Below are 13,154 nucleotides of genomic sequence, written 5' to 3'. Positions count from 1 at the left end.
AGGGAAGAGCTCAGGATAGTGGATCCCCATGGATCCCTCCTGTACTATGCCTGAGCACAACCTCTCCTTGTAGTGGAAATGCCTGTGAGCATCCACTGATGGAGACACCTCTGTGTGGGGATGGGAGCATCATCAAAGTGAGGTGCATGCTGATATGGGACCCTCAGGAGCTGCTGAAATCTCATTCCAGGAGCAAATCACATTCCCAGCAGCCAAGGACATGTTAGGTCTTAATAAAAATGGTAATTCCCAGCAGATTGAGTTGGGAACAGGGAAGGTGGCCGTTGCTTCCCCTTTCAAGCCTTCTGCAGGGCCCATGGGGAGCGTGGTGATGCTGGAGGAGGCAGAGGGCTGCACTGAAGGATGATGGATTTGGAAAGTAGGAGCAAGGGGTTTCTGCAAAACCCCAGCTCCTCACATCCTCCAAGATCCAGCCTCGGCTCCTTGTCTGCCTAATGCCTGCCCTGACGCTCACCCGAGCTGCCCAGCCATGAAAGCCGGAACTGTTTGTTTGCAGTTTCCTAGGAGAGAAATCACGTTAAAAAAATTAATTACACACCTGAAAACAAAATCTGGCTGCTCAAGTGCACATCAGGGATAAATGGTGTGCTCCAAATTAGACAATTTACAGCTTGGGTAAGTAATGAAGGAACCCAGCCAGGCGTGAAAGCAGAGGGGGAGAGTGACCCTGGGGGAATGTGGGGTTGTTTTCCCCCTGCTCCCCTTGTCCCACAGCCCCTTCATCCCTCTGACCCCCTTTTCATTGCTGCTTGCTGAGAAACCCCCATTTTCTCAGCACTGCTGGCTGGACTAAGTCCTTGTGGCCCCAACCTCAGGAGTTCAGCAGGGATTTTGGATGAGTTTAAACTCTTAAGAGCTCGGAGATGGGAACAGCCCCAGAGAATGGGGCAGATAATGGAGCAGGAGGATGTTCTGTGCATCTAGAGAGAGAACGGCCGGGTGGGATATCTCCCCCCATGGCATCCCGTTGAGCAGAGGTGTCCAGCATGGGGGTCCCTCGCTGCACCCCGACCCCCCTGGCACCCCCCAGCCCACGCTGGCCTCTGCAGTCCTCGCTGTGCGGTGCGTGGGCGGGCTGGCAGCACGTAGCTGAGGAACGGGCAGCAATCCAGGCTTGCTGGCGAGAAGAAAATAATTTCTTTGCCTTATTTTTCCCTTTACAGTGTCCCAGCCCAGCCTGTGACTGTGGGGATTTAAAGGGGCTGTGTCCCAGGGCCATCACGCCGGATTAGAGGCAGTGGGGATGGTTCATGTGGCTGGATCCGCGTGGTGGAGCTGAGCTTCGTGAGTGGGCTGGTGTCTGTGGGTGCTTGCTGGCTTGCCTGCAGCAAAGAACCAGCTATGGGGACTTCTGCTGCCCTGGGGCAAAGTTAAAGTGTGGGCAGCATCCATGATGGGAGACGAGATGCCCTGTGCCCCTCACATTGCCCAGGGGGAAGCCTGGAGCACAGCAGCATCCCAGGAACCCACAGGAATCGATCCCCTCCTCCACCCACACCCCTCTCTGCCCTCTGTGTGCTGCCCACCAGCTTTGGCAAGGGGCAGGATCCTCCCAAGCTCTCAGCCCGCCGACATGTGATGGTGCGTGGGGATGGGAGCAGCCTCCTTTCTCCCCTCTCTCCTCGACTCCCACCTCTGCTCGGTGCCGGCTCGGAAACCAGCCAGCTAATGATGTGAGCTGCGGAGCAGATGGGGGACCTGACGCTCCACTCCCCGGCAGCGGATTAGGCATGCAAATGGATGTATAGAGACGCGGCGCCTCCTGGCCTGTATCCTCGACACCCCCACCACACGTATGGCGTTTCAATTCACAGCCCCCAGGCCCCCCACTCACAGCACCCCCGGCCTGGCCTGGAGCCGCATGTGGAGGGCAAGCACGGACGGACAGAGGGACATGGGGCTGTGTACGGTCCGCGCAGCCCTGCCTGCGTGCGGGATGGCCCCTCCTTGACCTGTAAATCCCGCCGTGTCCCTGCGTGACAGCGGCGGTGCATGAGCTGCAGCGGCTGCACCGTTTCCTCCGCCGCCTCCTTGCGCTGCTTTTGCAGCGTCGGTGGGTGCTGCTGTGCCCCGTTTAGGGCGAGACGCTGTGCAGAGAGGTGGGAGCAGGGCTGGGACAGTGATCCAGGTGCGGCAATTGCCCAGCTGTGCCGACTTCAGGGGTTACAGCAGGGATGCTCTGGGATGCCGGCAAAGCTGCTCCTGCCCTGGGCAGCACCAAGAGGCATCAGTTCAGCTCCTGCAATGCCCGTGACCACATCTCAGCCTAAGAAATGCCGTGAAATGTGAGCTGGCAGAAGCAGGACGGTCCGACTGAGTCCTACTCCCCCTCCAGAGCCTGTGGAGAGCTGGAAGGTGGAGGGAGGTTTGGGGTTTCATGATGCCTGACACAACCATGTGCCCAGGGGGCAACTGAAGGAGCCCCAGTGGAGACCAGTTCAGCTGGTAGTGGGAGCAGAAAGGACACCCCACTTCAGCCCAGCCCTGCAAAAAGGACACAAAATCTGCCCTTCCCGACGTGGGTTTGAGCCTGTCTCCACCTGCAGCATCACTCCCTCAGACCCTCTGTGCCACTGCAGCAGCACCGTGCAACTCCGTTATCTCCAATGCCTGGGAGCGGGAAGGAGATTAATATTCATCACAAGGGAGCGGAGCATATGGAATATGAATAATGCTAATTGTGTCTGTATAGATTTAGCGTAAGAAGCTTCCATGCATTAAGGAGGGAGGGAATTAGTTCTCTGAACCATTTCAGACTAATTTCTGGCAAAGGAGTGCCTGCTTGCCCGCAGGTTTGGAGACAGGGGTGAGGATAAAACTTGTGTCCCGTGCCCGAGTGAGGGAGAGGCTCGGGATGCAGGGCGGCTGTGTGGGGGAGCACAGGCACCCTGTGCCTCCCAAAAAACAGAGTGATGGGGCAAACTCAGCCACTGCAGATGCCTAGGAGGAAAAGGGGCTGCCTGTGAGCCCCACAGCCATGTGCTGCTGCAGACAGAGACACCCCCAAGTGCCAGCATTGGAGGTGACTGTAAGCCTGCTGTGCTTGGGCTGTTTTTCCATGCATGTGGCCCCATTGGGTGTGGGTCCCTGGGACCAAGAATAATGCAAGGCTGGCACTACTCCTGCCCTGGGGGAGTTTATCTGCCCCCAGGTGCAGGGCAGGCAGGGAGCCGGCAGAAGGCAGTGCCCTGTGCACTGGAGATTGGACTGGTAACGAGGCACTGGGGGCCAGAAAACTTCATGCCTTAGACACTCATCCCATTTGCCTTCTGAGGACAAGGGCTGGTGCCCCGTTTAATCGAATCAGCTCATGGCTCTAATGAGGAAAAGAGGAGAAGGCTCATTTGCTCAGCCAGGCAGGGAGAGTAGGCTGGGCACTGCAGGTCTGGGGCTTTGGCAGAGCCCCCCCAGGCCCAGGCAAGTGTGTTCCCTCCTCTTGTGGCATGGGCTGACACGTGGTAGTGTCACCTTGGTCATGGGGGACCAGCAGGGACAGCAGGATCAGGCTCCCGTCCCTGCAGGCCACGGTGGTGAGCTTCCCCCTGTGCCCCAGCACTGCAGAGGGGTTCAGGCTGGGCGCCCCTTTTCTGCTGTGCTCCCCGGAGATGGCTCTGTGGCAGCAGAGAGCTCAGGAAGGGCTGGGGTCATGCCTCTCCTGCAGTCTAGAGCTGGCCAGGGAGATTTTGCAGCCTCAGGAGAGGATGGAAAACACCTTGGGTCTGGCTGCTCCCTGAGATGCTTTCTGGCATCCCTGCAGCTGCAGTGTGAGGATGCTCCATGCCTTTCCCCATGCTCTCCAGGGCCAGCAGCCTCAATTGTTTCAGGTTTGACCACTGCCCTCTTCCTCCCCTCTCCTCCCACTCCTGAGAACGTGGGATTCCTCTTCTTGCACTTTGATCTCTCCAATTTTTAGCTCGTTCTGGCTGCTTTATAGGCACTAATCCCTCTGCAGGCACCGGGGAGAATCCACCTACACTCCATGCAGTCTTAAGTCTTATTGTGTAAACAAAATCTCAAACACAAAATCCCTAATCCTTAATGGTTGGAGCCTCGGATACCTGTTCCCCCGTGTCCTGCCCGATGTGGGCTGCAAGAGGGGGAAGGTCTCTGCCATGTTTGCTCCCATCCTCAACCTCAGCACAGCTCAAACATCTGTACAGGCTTTTAACCTTGGTTTTTTTCCTTTCCTCCTAGCTGTTCGCACTGGTGAGCCACGCTGGCCCCCTCCCTGCTCCACTGCATTTGTTCATCTTAGGGGATCAAACTGGGTGACATTTGGAGTTGGGATTTTTAAAATGCAAATTTCCGCAGGATAGATAAGTGGAATTTGCTCCCTCTTATGAAGGGAATCTCTGGGGAGAGCCGAGCACTACGGCCAGCCTGCTCTGAATGTGAAATGCAGCCAGGGGAATCCCTGCCTCCCCCCAGCCTGGCATTTGTGGGCAAACACTGGTGCAGTAACCACCCTCACGACCACGAAGCTATCCAGATTTCCCCCAAACACAGTGAGAGGTAAGAGCTGCGGGGTTGGCAGAGAAACCTGTGGTGTTTCTGGATTATAGCCAAGGAGGGAGAAATCTCGGTGGCCACTGGTGTAATCCCAGAATTGATGGTTTTTTCCTCTGCGCCCGGGGTGCTGCTGATGTATTTGTCTCTCCCTCCCAGCTTGGAAATTAAAGCTTTCACCACTTTTCTTGCTGCAGAGGAACAAATACGTGTCTGAGAGGGAGATTTACACTTTGCTTTCCTTTCTGGAAATGGAGCGTGATTTTCCAGTGACTGCAGATGCTGGGCCTGTCCTGATGCCTTGAGAGGAGCTGCTGGGTGGGGAGAAGGAGCCCCCCACCCATCCACCCTCCCAGCCTGCTTCAGCAAAACAGGTGGGTTTACACCCCAAAGGGTTTGCAGTCTGTGTTTCCCTCTCTGCACTCACACAACTGCCCCTCCTTGTGCCCCCCTCTTTCCTCCCCCTTCTTGGTGCAGGCTTCAGGCTGGGCTGATTCACCTCCTGGCATGGCTGTACTCGAAACCTGCTAAACCCCCACGAAGGCAGAAGTGCAGCATCTTTAGGGAAAAACACTCGATTTGCTGCCAACCCCATCCAGGGTGAGACTGCAGGCATCAGACTGCACACAGGGGGCACGGGGGTGTGGAAATGACAGCAGGGCTGGGATGGAGAGGAGCAACCCCAGGTTGGGAAGCCCGGAGAGGGCTGGGGGGAGTTCACCTGGAGCCATTCGAGTGCATCAGCTTCATCCCTGCCTGCCCACAGTCCCCTGCAGCAACAGCCTAAAGCAAAGGGAAAACCCATAAGGCAGAAGAAGTTCAGGCAGCTCTTTGAGCTGGTCCTGGGATCCTGCAGTGACTGGGGGCTTCCCACAAACCGTGATGCACCGAGGAATTTCTGGAGCGTCATAAATATACCCCGGGAATGAAGGAAAAGGGATTTGAATTTCAACTTTGATGCATAATGTGCTTTCTCTAAAAAAAACCACAGCCTTCTTGGCAGGGACCAGACAACTTCACACTAAATCTCCTGCAGGAGCACGTTGCCAGTTGCAGAGATAAAAAACCTCAATGAAACACAATTAAGTTTCCACTCGGATTAGCCAAACTCGCATCTCCCCTCCCACCCAGACACCCCGGCAGCGGGATGGGGAGCGCTCAGTGCCAGCCTCCCGTGTCCCCAGCCCTGCTGGGAACGGGACGGCTCTGCCCCGGGGGGAGGATAACTCTCTTTTCACGGCTAAGGGGAACTGACAAGTGATGAATACACGGAGCGCTGCAGGGCAGCCCCTGCCATCTCACCGAGGACGGCGGCTCATCACGGCTGGTTTGCTGCGGTTCTCTGAGGTTTGGAGGCTGGTGGGGAGCCTGGGGCAGGGTGTCCATGTTATCCCCTGCGGTCCAGCCAGCTTGGGGTTGGGGCATGGCACTGCTGCCTCCTTTCCCAGCTCAGTCCCGAAGGAGGGAGGAGCAAGCAGAGGGGATATGCTGGCGGCAAAGGTTGCTGAGGGATTTTTTTCTTTAGGCAGGAGTATCTCGAATATTGTAATTGTTTTTACTTAAGGCTTATGAGCTGGGAGGTTTTCTAGTCTCGGAGTTTTAGGCTTAAACATCACTCATGGTGGCAATGTCTCGCCCCTGTTTGCCCCTGACTCCTTGGTGTCACTCTGAGCCTACACGGGTGTTAGCCTCATTTGTGCCGCAGGCGCATTTTTGGAGCAGGCTCACGCCTTCAGGCTGGGTCACGGTGCCCCAGCGCCAGGCTGGCAGGAACAGATCATGGGGGAGGAAGGAAAAACAGCTGGGAGCCATCCCTGGGATAGAAACACTTCCCAGGCCCTGCAGGTTTTGCCCTGCCGGGAGGCAGATGACAAAGGGACCAGGAGTTGCTGGCAGGGCTCTGAGGGGAAATCAGCCTGTTAATTAAGAGCTTAATTACCCAATAACGAATGGTGGACTTAGCTCAGCCTTGAAGCAGGCCAAGCGAGTGAAGTGCCCTCAGGGAGGGCCAGAGGAGGTGAGCCGAGGGCAAGCTTTGCCTTCTGCCATATTTGGGAATATTTGTAAGATCTGTACATGGAGAGAGGAGAATCCTGCAGCCCCCTCAGTACCTCCGTCCCTGCTGTCTCCTAGGTGGCAGTGGGAGGATGGGGTGGGGATCACTTGTCCCTCCAACAGTAAAATGTACTCCAAGCAAGGAGTGGACATTCCTGCTGATGGAGGAGGGAGGGGCATTTGCGAGCTGCAAAGGGAGAATTTCCTTGGCTTGGTGTGTTTTGCTGCAGAAAGGCGGTTTCAGCTCCAAGGGTAAGGGAAATGAAACAGAAAAATGCTTCCTATTAAGCAAAAGGGATGGAGAGCCCTGCGTAATAGTGCTGTCTGCAGGGGCTGCTCGCTCCGCATTCGCATCCAGCGTGGCCCTGCGCCAGCGCCCGCAGGGAGCCCGTGACGGTGGACGGGCTGAGGGACACGGGGACCAGCTCCTGCCCTGCAGCTCCGGCCTGGGGACAGCCATATCCAGCCCCATGGATGGCAGACAGCTGGATGTTCTCCACACAGATCCCTGTGGCTCCCTGAGCAGGTCCTATGGGGAGATGAGGATGTCTCAGCCCAAGGTGGGGACTGAGGTGGGTCTAAGGAGCTGCCGGAGGGGGTTTGGTCAATGCCCATAGCCAGTTCTGAGGGTCTCCTGACTGCTGGGACATGGGCAGCGCCAGCACATCCTCTTGCCCTGCCTGCAACCTCATGGATCCAGAGAACAGCCCCAGCAGAGATCCCAAACCCAGCAGGCACCACTTGCACAGGGCATGGCTGCAGTTCTTCATCAGGGGATGCTCTTCCCCTTTGCTTTTAGACTTTTTTCAAAGCCCAAACAGACCTAGCATTTTTGTGGCAAGCAGGAAGAACAACATTAATTCTGGAGCTTTCCCAAGCAATTCATCCTCTGAGAAATTAATTATCAGCACCGGGGCCGCATTTAATCAGCATCAGTCCCTGTGTGCACGGGGTCGGAGGGTGCTGCTGCCTCCGCCTCCAGCGGCTGTGGGTTCCTGGCGGCAGGGAGGACATGGGAGACGCTGCCCGTGGGATGGGAACTGTGAGCCAGGAGAGCAGAACCATCCGGGAGGCCCTGACAGCTGTGCAAACACCCCCGGGCTAACAGCACCTGTCAGCGACGCCCAGGGTGGGTGGAGTGACGGGGCAGCCCAGATGCTGAGAACGGCTCCGACGCCCACACAGAAGTCCCAGGGTGTCCATCGGGTTGGGAGCAGGAATATCGTTCTGGAAACAGGGCTCTGTGCCCCCCGTCCTGCACTGAGGACGGCAGAGCCAGGCAGGTAGCGTGCACACACGTGTGGGTGCAGATGTGTGGCACACCGGGAAGGCGGATGTGATAATGACTGCTCGCTGGGCGACACGGGGGCATCTGTTCCAGCAGAGCTGCCTCTGGCAGCTGCTTCCCTGACAAATGGTGTTTGGTTTGGTGGAAGAGCCTTAATGAAAGCGGTAGCGGCTCCAGGAGTGGGGAGGGAAGCTCCTGCCTGAAGGATGCTCTGAGGGAGGAAAAAGAAAAGGACGAAAGGACGTTGGACAAGTCTCTTGGCGCTCACCAGATGGCTCCTTGCAGGACCCACATGTCACTGCCTGGCCAGGGGCACCCAGCTCTCCACAGCCAGCTCTGCCTGGGGGGGTCAGGAGAAGGTGTGTCACCGGTGGGGGAGAGCTGAGGGTGCACTTTGTGGAGGTGAGAGTGATGAGGGGTTTTGGGGACCTCAGGGACTGTTGAACTGCAGAGGCTGGAGGTCCCTTGACGTGGGGCCGTGTTTCTGTCATACTTGTGCCCTCTAGTGGCTTTGTCCTCTCTCTCTGGTCCCTTGGCCACCATCCCAGCGGCACCACCGTGCTCCTGGTCTCATGGCCACCATCCTGCGGTGGCCGGGGCCAGCCTGTGCCTCTGGCACTGCCAGCCTTGGTGGTGGGGAAACGCTGGGCAAGAAGGGTTTAGCTGAGGCCAGGAAGGCACCCGATGATGCTTTCCCCGTGGTCATCTCCTTCACGCTGGAAGGGAGTGCTTGTCCTTGGTTTCAAGATGTTTTGGAAATGGATGGAAATGGCATAGAAATTTAATTTTTAGATTTGTGGGGAGGAAATGGGTTCCATAACCTTTGCAGAGGCTTGATTCCCCAGCCAAAACTGTTGGGTGAATGACGCCAGAATGTATTTTATTCCAGAAAATCCAATCTTGAGATTTCTAACACAAAGTTTCTCATTTTCCACTGCTCGGGGCTGTTCTCTACCTTTCTGTTTCCTCTGTGTTTAATCACATGACAGCCTGAAAAAAAAAATCCCAACACAGTTTTTTCTCATGCTACTGATGTTTCTCTTTTATCTAAAAGAAATAAAACGCTCCTTTGCCTCCAGCCCGTGGCAGCCACCATGTCTCAGCTGCGCTCCTGGGGGACAGGACGCCTGGATGCCCTGCGGCTGCTCCTGCCTCCCGTGTGCTTCTCTCCTTCCCTGCGCCTCCTCTCTGCAGGTTTTTGGACCCTTCCCAGAGCTGTGGCAAGGATGGCAAAGGTGGTTTGGTGGCAGAAGCCCAGCCAGGCACTGTGGGTCCCTGGGGTGGCTGGTGGAGCAAGGTGAGGATTGGGTGCCATATATAGGGCAGTGTGAACTCCAGTGTCCCCTGCAGGGACAGGGGGTGGGGATGTCCCCAAGCACTTGGCAGCCAGCCCTGCCTGTGCTCCCTCCACTAGCAGGGGATATTTCCTATCTAAGAGAGCAGATGTTGGTTAGGAGCTTCCTAAGCAGTTTCTCTTCCCTCACAGAATTGCTGCTTGGCGAGAGAATTAAATTCTCTTTTGTTGTCCTTTTAGAGGAGAACAAAACCAAATGTCACCTGGAGAAATTCTTGCTGCTGCACCCCTGGGGGATGGAACGGCTGCCTCAGGACAAGGATTAGCCCATCACTGAGAAAACCGATGGTCCCTGAGGGGATTAGACAGATGATCGATGCTGGGATTAGCTTGTGTGGTGGCTTCGGTGAGAGCAGCGACCCAGAGCAGCAGCTCCACCCTGCCTGGGATTGTACTGAGCCAACCCCTCCCCAGCCCATTCCCGTGGTCTCAGGGATGGTCCCCGAGCAGTGTCAGCCCAGCGAGGAGGGGCTGGGGGCAGCGCTGCTGCAGCCAGCACTGCCACAGCTGTTCTGCGTTTTGGATTTCTCCCCCTTCCAGCCTCGTTAGTATTGAAATTAAAAGCAAGTGCTTGTGAATTGGTAGCTGTTCTCCAAGACCCTAATTAGCAAATCTCTTCATCCCCTGGGGCTGCAATCTAATAATCAAAAAAAGGAAAAAAAAAAACACCAAAAAACCAAAAGACCCAGCACCCAAACAAGCCCCAAACCTTGTTTGATGGATCGGGAGTGCTACTGGAACAGTAGGAAACGGCTCTTCCTGCTTAGTATGGTAATTAAACACTTCAATTGCAATTATTTTTGCAATTAGATAAGTCTCTAATTGTTATCATAGGTGGCAGGGGTTTGGGTGTGTGTTTGCCAGTTCTTCTCCGAGCTGGAGCGGAGTGTGGATGCTGCAGGTGATTCAGGCCTGCTCCTGCCGGGTTTGTTTGGGGAAGACGAGCTCTACGTGCGCTCCTCTGCAGGGACTCGGCTCCTGCTGCTCTGGAAAGCTGCTGATGAGGCGATTTCTCAGTCTGCTCTGGGGTGCTCAGCCCAGGAGTCTCACAGCCCCTTGTCCCGAGGCCACACGAGGGAGGACCACGAGGGAGGACCACGAGGGGACCCTGCCTGCCAGGGCACCGCCTCGCTGGGGATGTTTCCTTGCCCACTGATGTTTTTGATGGGGTTTGGCTGGGTGCTGGGGGGCACCGGGGCTGCAACACTCCCCTCTCTCAGCTTTCCTGGCTCTTTGGGAGCCGATTGCTCTCTGAGTGGTGGAAGGGTGAAACCCACAGAGGTGCCGGTGGATGCTGACACTCAGGGCTGTGGTGCCTCGGGCGGTGTCGAGGAGTTGGGGGAGGGAGTGGGGTGCGCTGTGCCGGGTCGGGGAGCCCGGCCCCGCCGTGGGTGATGACAGTGGTGATACCCACGCTGTCACCGAAGCTCGGGGCCGGTCCGTGCCCGCAGCAAGCAGGGGGAGCTCCGAGCCAGCGGTGCCGCCCTCCGGGTCCACCCCTGGGGAAAGGCAAGGTGTCCCCTGCTCCATCAGCTCAGGGACCAGGGAAGGATCATCTGGTCGGTCCCACAGGCTAAGGTGTGCTCTGGGGGGTGCCAGCTTGCCCAGGGCAGCTGCACCTGTGTCTCGGGTGTTTGTGCTGTGTGACCAGGTTCTGTCCCAGCAGAGGGATGGGGATGGGACAGCAGGAGGCTCTTCCTAGGACAAAGCACACCCACAGAAATCAAGTATCTCATTTTCCTTCTGTCTCAAGAAGATTTTTATACCACTGATGATTTCTGCACAGGCTCAGGGCGGAAATCCTCTTTTAGGAGCCTTGCTGTTGAGATGCTGGGGAGGGCAGAGCCTGGGGCAAACCCTGGCTGCTCAGTGTCTCCCCATGGCCCAGCAGGCTCCAGGGCTTCTCCTCGCCTTGCAGTAGGGCTGGGACAAAGGGGTGTGGTGTAAGGACAGCCCCGGGGATGGTGGGCAGCCTTTCCCCAGCATGGGTGCTGAGGGCCTGGGATGTCCTGTGCACGGACATCCAGCACTCGTGGCTGCCAACATCCACCACGCTGAGCCCTCCTGCCACATCACCCCCCATCTACCAGGCCCTTGCCCCCTCTGAGGGGCGGATACATCCCTAGGACACCAGGGAAGGTAGTGCCTGTGTTGCTTTTCTCCATCCTAGGCTGGTCTGCCTGGCACCAAGACCTCAACAGCAGCCCCTTTCCCCCTCCACGCCGTGCCCTTGCAGCCTGACCCGCTGCTGTGGGTCTGGAGAGGGCACTCCCATCCCAGCCCTGCCAAGGACATGCACTGCTTCCTGACCCAGCTCCTCAGGCATCTCCTGCTGGTGTGGGGCTTGATGCCGAAAGTGTCACTGCCCACACAAGACAGGGCAGATGTTCTCCTGCAGCTCCTCTGAGGGCTCTTCTAACACACCACCCTCCTGGGAAGAAACCTGGCCGGGCAGAGGCCTCTCCAGCAGTGTTTGGGGATGAAGAAAATGCCACGTGCCAGAGCAGGGATCCTGCAGGGGAACACAGAGGGTGATCAATGGCTTTACAGGATGCAGATGGGTCCATTTCCCCCCTCTCCTGCTCCCCAGTGTAAGGAGTGCTGCATCCAGCACCTGCTGTGCCTGGGAGGGGCGGTGATGTGAGGCCGTGAGAATGCTCTCGGCATCCTCGACTAAATGCTGAGTGCTAGCATTTGGGCAGAGCTGAGCAGGCTTGTATCACCCCAAGACCTATCACCCAACTCCCCCCTGAGCAGTATCACTTTGCTTTGTGGCTTTCTCTGCCTGTTCTTCCTGTCCCTCGGGCCAGCTAGCAGCACCAGGGCTGAGTTGTCAGAGGTGTAGCCTGACAGAAGTTGATGTCCTGGAGCTGGCAGAGCACTGCTCCTGGGTGCTGCTTCTCCCATGGCCCCTCTCCCTACTGTGGGTCAGGGAATTTTTTGGTCACAGATTCCTTGGTTGGGAGTCCTGTACAAGGTGACATTTCCTGTCCCCACCCCCATGGTGCAGAGAGGAAATCTATGGTCACACCAGGACCTCAGATCTGCAAACCTCTCCCCCAAACCTCTGCTTTATTCTGCTGATTAGATCAGCAGCCTCTCAGGGGATGGCTAGCATTTTGCCTTTACCTCATGGAAACTACATGTGTCTTAGAACATATGCACAGAGATGGAAAGCATGAAGCAGAAGAGCTGAATTGGTGTCCTCTCTGCCCCGGCTGCTGGGCAGTGACAGCAGCAGAGATGACTCTGCCTTGTGTCTGCACTGTCAGGGGGGTGAGCACTGTGCCTGCCCTGGGGACATTTGCTTTGTGGTTTCCAGACTGGAGGGCTCACTCTGTTCCTCCTGCAGGGCAGCAGTGATGCCTCCCCAAACAACAACATCTGCAGCCTCCAATCCTCTCATTCTTCTTCTGCTGACGGGCAACGGCATTTGCAGGGTGATTCACAGGGAGCACCTCTGAGAAGTGCAGGTTTATGTTGCACTCCAGGGCAGGGCGTCCCTGTACTCCATCTCCCTCCCAGCTGTGTGTGTGGACAGACAGCACCAGCTCCTGTTATTGCTGTGACCTTGGCTAAGGTAGAAGTGCTCAGGGTGCAGCAGGCACAAAGTGTGCCCAGCTTCCAGCACCTGGTGACTGTATTTCCCTCCCCAAGGCACAGTCAATACGGAGAGCTCAGGTTATCAGCATGCAGCATTGGAGGGGAGAGCATGTGGAGGTCAGGGTGACCTTGCCTGACTCTTCCTGAGAAGGGCTGCACAAAGTGGCTCTCTGGAGCCACTCGGAGAGGCATCCCCATGCATGGCAGTCGTGGCCTTCAGCCCAGCACCACTTGGAGAGAGCAGCAATGCCTGGTGCAGCATCAGCTCTTCACCTCGGGAGCCCTGCAAGCATCTCCGCCAAAGCTGCTGGCAATTTATGTGGATGT

At 56.8% G+C, this 13,154-nt stretch overlaps 1 long non-coding RNA gene across 1 annotated transcript; it reads left to right on the top strand.

Moving 5' to 3' along the window:
* The first annotated feature begins 8,678 nt into the window (after positions 1-8,678).
* LOC136297411 (uncharacterized) lies at positions 8,679-9,805 on the top strand. Its single transcript, XR_010723155.1, has 2 exons — positions 8,679-9,167; positions 9,405-9,805. It is a non-coding gene; the product is annotated as an uncharacterized lncRNA (long non-coding RNA).
* The last annotated feature ends 3,349 nt before the right edge of the window (positions 9,806-13,154 follow it).

The sequence above is a fragment of the Chamaea fasciata genome, unplaced genomic scaffold, assembly GCF_029207755.1.
Source record: "Chamaea fasciata isolate MVZ Bird 193981 ecotype frontalis unplaced genomic scaffold, bChaFas1.0.hap1 SCAF_15, whole genome shotgun sequence".
Taxonomy (NCBI): Eukaryota; Metazoa; Chordata; class Aves; order Passeriformes; family Sylviidae; genus Chamaea; species Chamaea fasciata.
This window is presented reverse-complemented; position numbering and strand designations above follow the sequence as displayed.